Source organism: Episyrphus balteatus, chromosome 1, assembly GCF_945859705.1.
Source record: "Episyrphus balteatus chromosome 1, idEpiBalt1.1, whole genome shotgun sequence".
NCBI classification, from domain to species: Eukaryota; Metazoa; Arthropoda; class Insecta; order Diptera; family Syrphidae; genus Episyrphus; species Episyrphus balteatus.
Window position 1 is genome coordinate 8,508,659 of NC_079134.1, and position 9,137 is coordinate 8,517,795.

The 9,137-nt window shown below is 32.9% G+C and overlaps 1 long non-coding RNA gene across 1 annotated transcript; it reads right to left on the bottom strand.

The window, feature by feature from the left end:
* Positions 1–6,968: 6,968 nt before the first annotated feature.
* LOC129907494 (uncharacterized) lies at positions 6,969–7,486 on the bottom strand. Its single transcript, XR_008771045.1, has 2 exons — positions 7,124–7,486; positions 6,969–7,056 (listed from the first exon to the last, which is right to left on the bottom strand). It is a non-coding gene; the product is annotated as an uncharacterized LOC129907494 (long non-coding RNA).
* Positions 7,487–9,137: the final 1,651 nt, after the last annotated feature.

The window sequence follows — 9,137 nt, forward strand, 5'->3', positions numbered from 1 at the left end:
CTTTTGACATTTTACTTCAATAAATGTTTCAATGGTCTGTACCAATTTTCAGCTATAAGCGAATTATTTCTGGGTTTGCACTTTTTGTATGTCTATTTTGTCTGGACTATCATCTGTTTTAAGAAACGGAATCTTCGAGAAAAAAAACATCAAAGAAAAATAATGTGATATGAGCATTAAAATATTTATCTTTATATAAAATTATAACTTCTTAAGTGGAAAAAAAGCTAAATATTTAAGGAATATCTTTTTTTAATTTTTTTTAAGTTGGTATACAAAAACTGTTGTGTTCAAAATCTTTTGTTTCTTGTTATGGAAAAAGCAAACACTTCTTAAACATATTTTATTGCAAAGAAACCCGCAAAAGGATTCTCTTTAAAATACATTTTTCCCTGTAAATTTCTTGTCTCAGGTGTACTTACCTACCCATATGTCATGCAGTTGTTTTGATTTAAATATTAAATTCAGACAAAACTTCCGCACCTCACACAAATATGCCATCAAGCAAGCAGCAGCAGCAAGCACATTAAATTATTCAAAAGCTTTTCCAATTGTTTTCATTTCGTTGAGAAAATTACCCCTGATTAAAAATTGCTATAAGGATCCTAGAAAAAAGAGGAAGGTCTTTATTTCCTTATTTTCCAACCCCTTTTTTCCACCAAAAATAATATATGTATGTACGACGAGTACTTACAATGTGTCAGTCAGTATACACACACACATATGGTTCATTCATTTTAAATTCTCGTGAAAGTAAATTGATTCCTGTTGACACGCGAGTTGTGTTGTTGTTTTTTTTTTTTTTTTCATTCTGAAATCTAAATAAAACAAAGAAAACGAAGAACAACAAAAAAAAAAAATGCCAAGTTAATCCAAACAACATGCGAAACAATAAAGTTCTCAGTTAAAGACTCAAATCTGAAATACTGACACAAAGCAACTGCTATTCTATTATTTATTTTCAACAAAAGAAATTACTGGTAAATAGAGTTGAGTTTAGTTCTAGGTAGGTTTATATAGCTTCAAGGTTTTGACATTAGTGTGAGGGAATTTGAATGAAAAATGGAGAACATTTTTCACTCACTCCATTTTGAATGACATTTTTGTAATGAATGCAATTTTACAACTTAATTTCAAGGTTTATTCTAATGATTTTGATTTTTGTTTTTGAAGTTATACTTCTTATGGGAGGGTGGGTATGAAAATTTACTTTTTGACAAGAATAGGTGTGTTTTTTATTACCACCGGTCTTAACTGGACAAAAAAAACGCCTCGGGGCTTAACCTGAAATCTTGGCAGCACTGTATATTGAATTTCGGAACAGCAGACACAACAAAAATTTAGAGTTGTCATATTTTTCGCTTTCGTCATTTTCTTGTATTTTGCATGTATGTTTTACAAAGAGATACAAAAATGTATGCTAGCAAAACTATTTTAATACATTTTGTCCTTCCAAACGTGAGTTTTCACGTTTTTAAACAAATTCTAAACAATTTATGAAAAAATTAGTTTGGTAGCACAGATTTAAAACTCTTCAAAAAGTTAAGCCCAGAGAAAACTCCGGGCTAAACAACTAAGCCCAAGGGGCTAAGGTGTTGTTGTATTTAACATGTAAATTTCTTAGCCCAGACTGCGTTTTTTTTGTCAAGTTAAGACCGGTTGTAATAAAAAACACACCTAATGTCAAAGGGATTATGACGCGATCACCCTGGGTAGCAGGGCTGTCGTTTTACCTTTGGAGTAGGCAGTACTTTAGTATTTAAAAATGCAGTACGCAAAAATAAAACACACAACACGTTGCAAGTAACATGTTTCATGTGGCAAGTTGCATGTGGCAAGTTGTATGTGGCAAGTTGCATGTGGCAAGTTGCATGTGGCAAGTTGCGTGTGGCAAGTTGTATGTGGCAAGTTGCCTGTGGCAAGTTGCCTGTGGCAAGTTACATGTGGCAAGTTGCATGTGGCAAGTTGCATGTGGTAATTTACATGTGGCAAGTTGCCAGGGTTGCAAAAAGCTCACATTTCAGCTCAGCTCACAGCTCAGCTCAAATTTGAGCTAGGTACCATAGCTTAGCTCATTTGAGCTGAGCTGAAAGTGAGCGCCCCAACTTCCAACGCCTATATCTCAAAATTTTTTTTGATGCCAAAAGGTAGCGGGGACTCTAACCTACATTTGGGTACAACTCTCATCCCTGTAGGTGAACGCGTTCTCAAACCGGGAGAACTTAAAAGTAAAAAAAAAAATAGGCACGATTCTGAAAAAATAGGCATGATGTGGCGGTTTAACATGGAAGGCGATTTTTTAAAAATCTGACAATGTGCAAAGCGTAGGCCCATGACACAAGCTATCATTTGGCATCACTTCCAAAAATTGCTCTCAAGCGGTTTAGCTACCAGGAGCGTTCAAAGATTCGGGGATTTTTAGAAAAAAAATTTTACCCCAACTTTCAAACGCGATTTTCTCGGAATTTTGAAAAAAATCGAAAAACCGGATTTTACCACTATCGGGTAGCTGAGAATATAACCTTTCATATGGCACCACTCCCCTGTCTCTAGATCAAAGCATTCCAAAGCCTATATCGCGGAATTTTGAAGAAAATGAAAATAAAATTTTTGATGCCAAAAGGTAGCGGGGACTCAAACCTACATTTGGGTGCAACTCCCATCCCTGTAGGTCCACGCGTTCTCAAACCGGGAGAACTTAAGAGTAAAAAAAAAAAATAGTCACGATTCTGAAAAAATAGGCATGATGTGGCGGTTTAACATGGAAGGCGATTTTTTAAAAATCTGAAAATGTGCAAAGCGTTGGCCCATGACAAAAGCTATCATTTGGCATCACTACCAAAAATTGCTCTCAAGCCGTTTAGCTTCCAGGAGCGTTCAAAGATTCGGAGATTTTTCGAAAAAAAAATTTACGCCAACTTTCAAACGCGATTTTCTCGGAATTTTGAAAAAAATCGAAAAACCGGATTGTACCGGAATTTTTTTTATGATAAAAAAAGAAATATTTTACTAAAAAAATAGAAATATATTTACCATTAAAAAAAACCAAGAGAAAAGATCACGAAAAATTATCTGTCTTATTTATAAAAGTATCCATGTGTTAAAATAATTCCATTAATAACTAGAACCAAACATCTTAAGCTATGGTGTTTTATAAAAGTTTAAAATATCTTCATACTTCATTGTACTTTCCAAATAAAAATCAATGTATCCTCTCACATATCACAGCTCAGCTCAGCTCACTTTACCTTAGCTCACCCAACAGCTCAGCTCAGCTCACCGACAGCTCAGCTCACCCAACGGCTCAGCTCAACCATCAGCTCAGCTCAAATGAGCTAACTTTTGAGCTTTGTGGCAACCCTGCAAGTTCCATATTGCTACTACTAGTGCTGAAGCACACACAATTCTCATAAAATTACCATATCGCACATTTTATGAGCAATTCATTTACTTTCGTTAACCATATCCAGGGGCGTATACAGGTTTTCTTCTTGGGGGGGGTCATGCCAAAATTTTTTTTACAAAAGTTTTGGTAGTAGGCATAAACTTGAAAATGTGCTATTTAAATTAAAAATATTAAAAATATTAAAATTTGTTTGTTTTGCATTTCGAATCGAACAGTTCCGAAGAGTTCTAAGTTCGTTTGCTTTTATTTGTTTAGCCTTAAATCTTCACCAATTAAGACCATCCTGTCCTTAAAATACAGTGTAATGTACAAGTACTTCGATTGAATAATTTGCCTTTAAACAACTCTGCATTGTTTTCCGATAGTCCAGAATTATTTTACAAGTTTAAATAAAATCTTTTCAGTTTAATAACACTGATAACTTTCGAATTAATTGTCTTCCTAACCACAGGCAAACGAATCGCAAGGTTTTGCAAAAAAAAAAAATTGCATTTGAAAATACATTTTTTTTTTAATTTTGTTTTTTTTTTTCTTTTAAGACGATACAGGATTCAAGTACCTCTGTCAAAATAGTAAGGACAAAAAAATATTTTTGGCGTAACAGAAAATATTAAACAAAATTATGCTATACTCTGTCCGATAAAAATTGGCAGTACAGGGAAGGTAGGGCATTTGCATCTCACTCTGCTTCACACCTTCTGGATATGTCTATCACATAAAAAAGCTCACTTAGCGATGCCGTATTATCAAAAAAAATGTTTCGAAAAGGTACCAGCGTTACCATTTTGTCAGTAAAATTTCACAAAAACGAAAAAAAAATAAATTTTTCGTTTAACACCAAAATAACAAATAAAAAATTCACTCATTTAAGACGCAGGCCGACCCCACGCATGGGTACAAAATTTTGCCTGTTGAAATCTTAAAATGCATGTTAAAATGTTGACATTAACTGTTTTCCTACATACACAAAATAAAAATCAAATAGCCACCAACACCACGACAACACATATGCTTTTTTTCGTTCAAAAAGCTTGAAAAAAGCATTAATCCTGAAAGCTCTTTCAGAAAAATAATAGAAAAAGGAGTAGTTTATGAAGGAAGTTTACCAATGGTAACTCTTATGTATTGTGAATACTCTTAATAAACAGCTTTTATGATTGAGTTTCATCTTTCATTCTGCCACAGATCGTGAGGCAGATCGGTCATAGGAGGGTGTTTTTCGCTTAATAAAGAAATAACAACAACAATGCCATGGCACGTCTGTGGTGTTCTTATGTGTTTCAGGGGCATATTTTTCGTAAATTGCTGTTTAGCAATCGTTAGGTCCCATTGTTTTTGAAAAAGCTCTCCCATAAGGCCTGTACTGTAAGTATTTATCGGACAGAGTATAGTTTAGATATTTTTTCAAAATTTCAAACGGCATTACTAATTAAAGAAATGCTTTAGATCACTTACGAAGGATTTCATAATATTCGGCTCTGATTTAATCAGCTTTCAGGTGTTTATCAGCGGTTTAAAATATAAAACATATTCAGTTATATTTATTAGTTTTTCTTAAATCGATTTTCGAGATTATTTTAAGTGACCTAAGCTTGCTTAAATATTTAATTTGCCTTTAGAAGAGGTTGCCTATATTCTTATCTATTCTCGGTTTAGTCAAAATTAAAAAAAATATTTGGATTTTAAATCCATACAAAGCTCTACAGCACAGCTTAACTTGTAGCCTATCAATGCCTTATATTATCGAACGAATCAAAATAATCCTAATCCAGCATAGCGTTCGCTAAAAATATGACCACATCCCCAGATATGGCAAAAATATTCGGTTGAATACCAACAAATTTTTTGACTTTTTATTTTCGTTCTTGTTCTAAAACTTCGACATTTTGAAAATCATCGTACTCAAAAGAATTTAGTAGAACACAACAATTTCTTGTTTAAGTTTTGAGTTCTTGGGGAGGGTCATGACCCCGTGACCCCCCCCCTGTATACGCCGTTGCCATATACCGTACGTTCTGAACCGCACAACATGAGTAAATTTCACAGAATAAATTGAAAACTACATGGACGCAAGGAGGATGAAAGAATTAATTTATTGTTCACTTGATAAAAATGTAAAAAAACGAATTGTGGATTAATTAATTTAATAATAGAAGTTAAAAATATCAAATGAAATTCATTTACATATACTGAATGAGAAGTATAACTTCAGTCGCGTGTACATGTGTACACACACTCTTTTTTTGTTAGAGTCCTGGTTTTTTGTCCTTGTACTTCAGAAAATCGTTATATGAGCACATTCGTGTTGTGCGGTTGAAGAAGAAATCTCTGTTAGATACTGATGGTACGTCCGAAATTAGAGAGTCGAGGTTAACTGCATTTCTTTCTTCTTTGACAGGACCTCATAATTATTTTTGACGTGAAGTTATGTCCTTAAACATATAGAATGTTTTTAAAAGTTCAAAAACTCAAGAAATCAGCACAGAAGTTGTTTGTCAAAATTCGCTTCTGTAATATTAAAGGACTAAATTCTTCAGAATTCCGACTCTGATTGTAATCCTTTGAAGTTGTTTAGTGCAAGATCTGTAAAAAGGACGAGGTGAGTATTTTTGTTGTACAAAGCTCAGCGATTTGAGTTGACACATTATAATTTCGAATTTTCTCACTTTTCAATGCGACGCCTCGACGAGTTGTTTCACTTATTCCCTTCTCAAGGATTGGACTTGAATTTGTATATAAGTGTAGGTATATGTAGTTTGTAAGTAGGGAAGCAATGAAGTTGAATAATCATTATTTCATCCTGAACATCAAAGTCGAAAATACTTATAAGAGCGACGAAGGTCTGTAACATTGAAGCATCATCGCAGTGACGGTAAGGTAGGGCTAAGGGGTCGGGATATTCGGAGAATAGGAAAATCACAAAGAAGGGCCATCGAAGCATCACGTTGTCGAAGGACGCCAAAGGAGAGGAGGATGCTGCTGCTGCTGCTAAAGCATACGAATATTGAAAAGGAAGTGAAAAACCTAATAAAACTTTTGCAATTCCATTGGGCCCCTTTGAGAATTCAAATGGATTACTTTTTAGTGTTTGTCCTAAGCCCGGAATTAACGGGACGGGAATATTCAATTTCAATCGGTTTAGCAATTCTGTTTCTCTTTTCTCCATTTCTCTCTCTCGCTCTTTCCTCCTTTTACTATCCTTTTTTATTTTTAGCTTTTTCGATGTTGCCTTTACTTTGTGTTCTATTTTTTTTTTCTTCTTCTTATCATGGTGATGTTTGGATTGGAAAAAAAAGAAACTCTGTGACTCTCTAGGATATTATAGAGGAAAAAAGTAAGTAGGTATGCAAAGGACAAAGGCGAAATGAATTTGTCATGAAATGCATTTGGGAGAAAAGTAGTTATTTTCAAAAAGGAAATTCAAAATAGTTGAATAAAAATAGAAGAAGAAAAAAGAAGAATGAAAGAAAAAAAAAAAAAACTCTTAACCATCCATCCATCTTAGTCTTTGAGAGTTCTTAGTTCAAAGATTACAATTTATTTCGCCGTGTCCTTGGCTATGTTTGGCGTTCTCAGTGTTTTTTTTTTTTTTTTTTGCTTTTTTGTTGGATAAAAGAAGAGAAATGCGCATTTTATTTGACAGGGACAAGCTAATGAAATAAAAGAGAGTTATTTTAAATGGATTTCATTAATTTAGAAAGTATCCTTGACACCCACTTCTTATTGTTAGCTTTTGGATTTAATTATCAATTTTGGAGATCATCCAGTTGAAGGTTAAGTAGATATTGCGACAAATTTTAAGTCAATTGATACTTTTTAGATTTTCGCAGTTTTATAAAAAAATCAAAGATATTCACAGAATTAACACAATTTTGTACAAAAGTTTTTTTGGTGTCAATTTATAACGATAAAATATATAGATTTTTGAGATTGCATAATTAGTTTTGCAAAAAAAAATTTTAAAGGTGATGTAATTTGACTTCAAAAACCGTTGCCCAAAGAATGCGTTTTTGACTTGTTGCTCCAAAATCATTAACAACTCTGCCAAATATCAGAACTTCCAGATCTCCGGTCTTCCACGTAGGTGATTAGGTGATTTCCTAGAGGTGAAATTGAAATTTATTTTTTAATTTTTATTTTTTTTTGGGAAAAGTTCAATTTTGTTTTTTTTAAAAGTCAAGTTTTCAAAACGAATCCATGAATTTTCATAAAATTTTTGTTTTTTTTTTCAAAACTTCATACCAAATTTGTCCCTAGCAATTTGAAAAAAAGTTTAAAAAATTCTTTGTTATACAAGAAAGCAAATGGCATAGGCACTGCGATACTGCGTTAGGAAGACTAAAAATCTAGATTTCTTATTAAATTTAACATATTGTTACCCGTAACTTTAACACTAAATTTGAGCTTCAAAAAATGGATGCAATTTGATTCATTCCATTAAAAAAATAATTTTTTAGAAATAAATAGAATTCAAAATTTGATATTCCACAAAATGAAAATTCAAAAATTGTTTTTTGCTTTGAGTTAAAAATTTCTTTTTTTAAATAAAATTAGTCGTTTGAGGGCAATTCAGAGATAAAAACAGCGGTTCCATGTTTAGTGCCGTTAATAATGATTTTTGAAAACTTTGAAAAAAAAAAAAAATTCATAACAAATCACTTTTTGGCACATTGTTTGTGAACCATCCTGTTTAAATTACCTACCCACAATGACAAGTAAAAAATAAAAAGGAATAATAATCATTTTGTATAACAAATGTATTGCATATCCTTTCATTTGATTCCTAATTTAAAAAGAAGCATGGTACACCGTGGTGTATGTGTAATCTTTTTTTTTTAGTGAAACTTAAATCGTTTAATTTATTTGAACGTTAAAGTTTAAAATTGAGGTCATTGGAGTAAGAATTGCAAGTTGTGATAAAAGTATGAAACTAACATCTTTCATTGTTAAAAAAGCTATTTTGATACATTGGGCCGCTTTGAATTCCATCCGTTTTCTATGTTGTACTTGTTTTGAAAACAAAACATAATTTCTTTTTCATTTCAGTCTTTTGAAATTAAAAAAATTAAACACAATCTGGCAACCCTTTTTCAACACGCAATGCACCAACGCGATCATTGACAAACAACTAACAATTTAAACTTTGACGAAAAAATTTATATTCTCACGCCCAAACTTAAAAACAAAATGTTACTTAAACTGCAACAAAAAAAAAAGTCGAAAATAACTTACTATCCTTTTTTTTTTCAGAGGGAAAATAGATACTTTACATCTTAACGGTTTCTTTGGGAGAGCACTACAACGTGGCTAGGTTGAATGTTGCAGTCAAAACTTTTCTAATGAAAAACTTCACCTTGTGATTATTTTTCTCGTAATTTTTTTCCTTGTTTACAAAAAAAAAAATTGATAAAGGACACTCAAGAGATGAGAGTTAGAAAGAAAAGAAAGGGATGAAAAAATGTAGGTATAACAAATAACCACAAGGACGGACACTAAAATTCAAAAACCATCTGAACACCATGTCCAAAGCTGAAAGTACACACTGCCATCACTGTCTCTATATTATCATCAACAGAAATGGCGAGTTTTCTATACAAAAATGGCAAGGTTCTGGTCCTGGTTATGACTTGGGTGGGATCGGGATGACATCGTGAAAAGCTTTTTGTTGAGTGTTGTCTAGCTGCTGGGCTATGGTCGGTCCTGCTGCTGCTGCTGCTTTAACTTGCTTTTA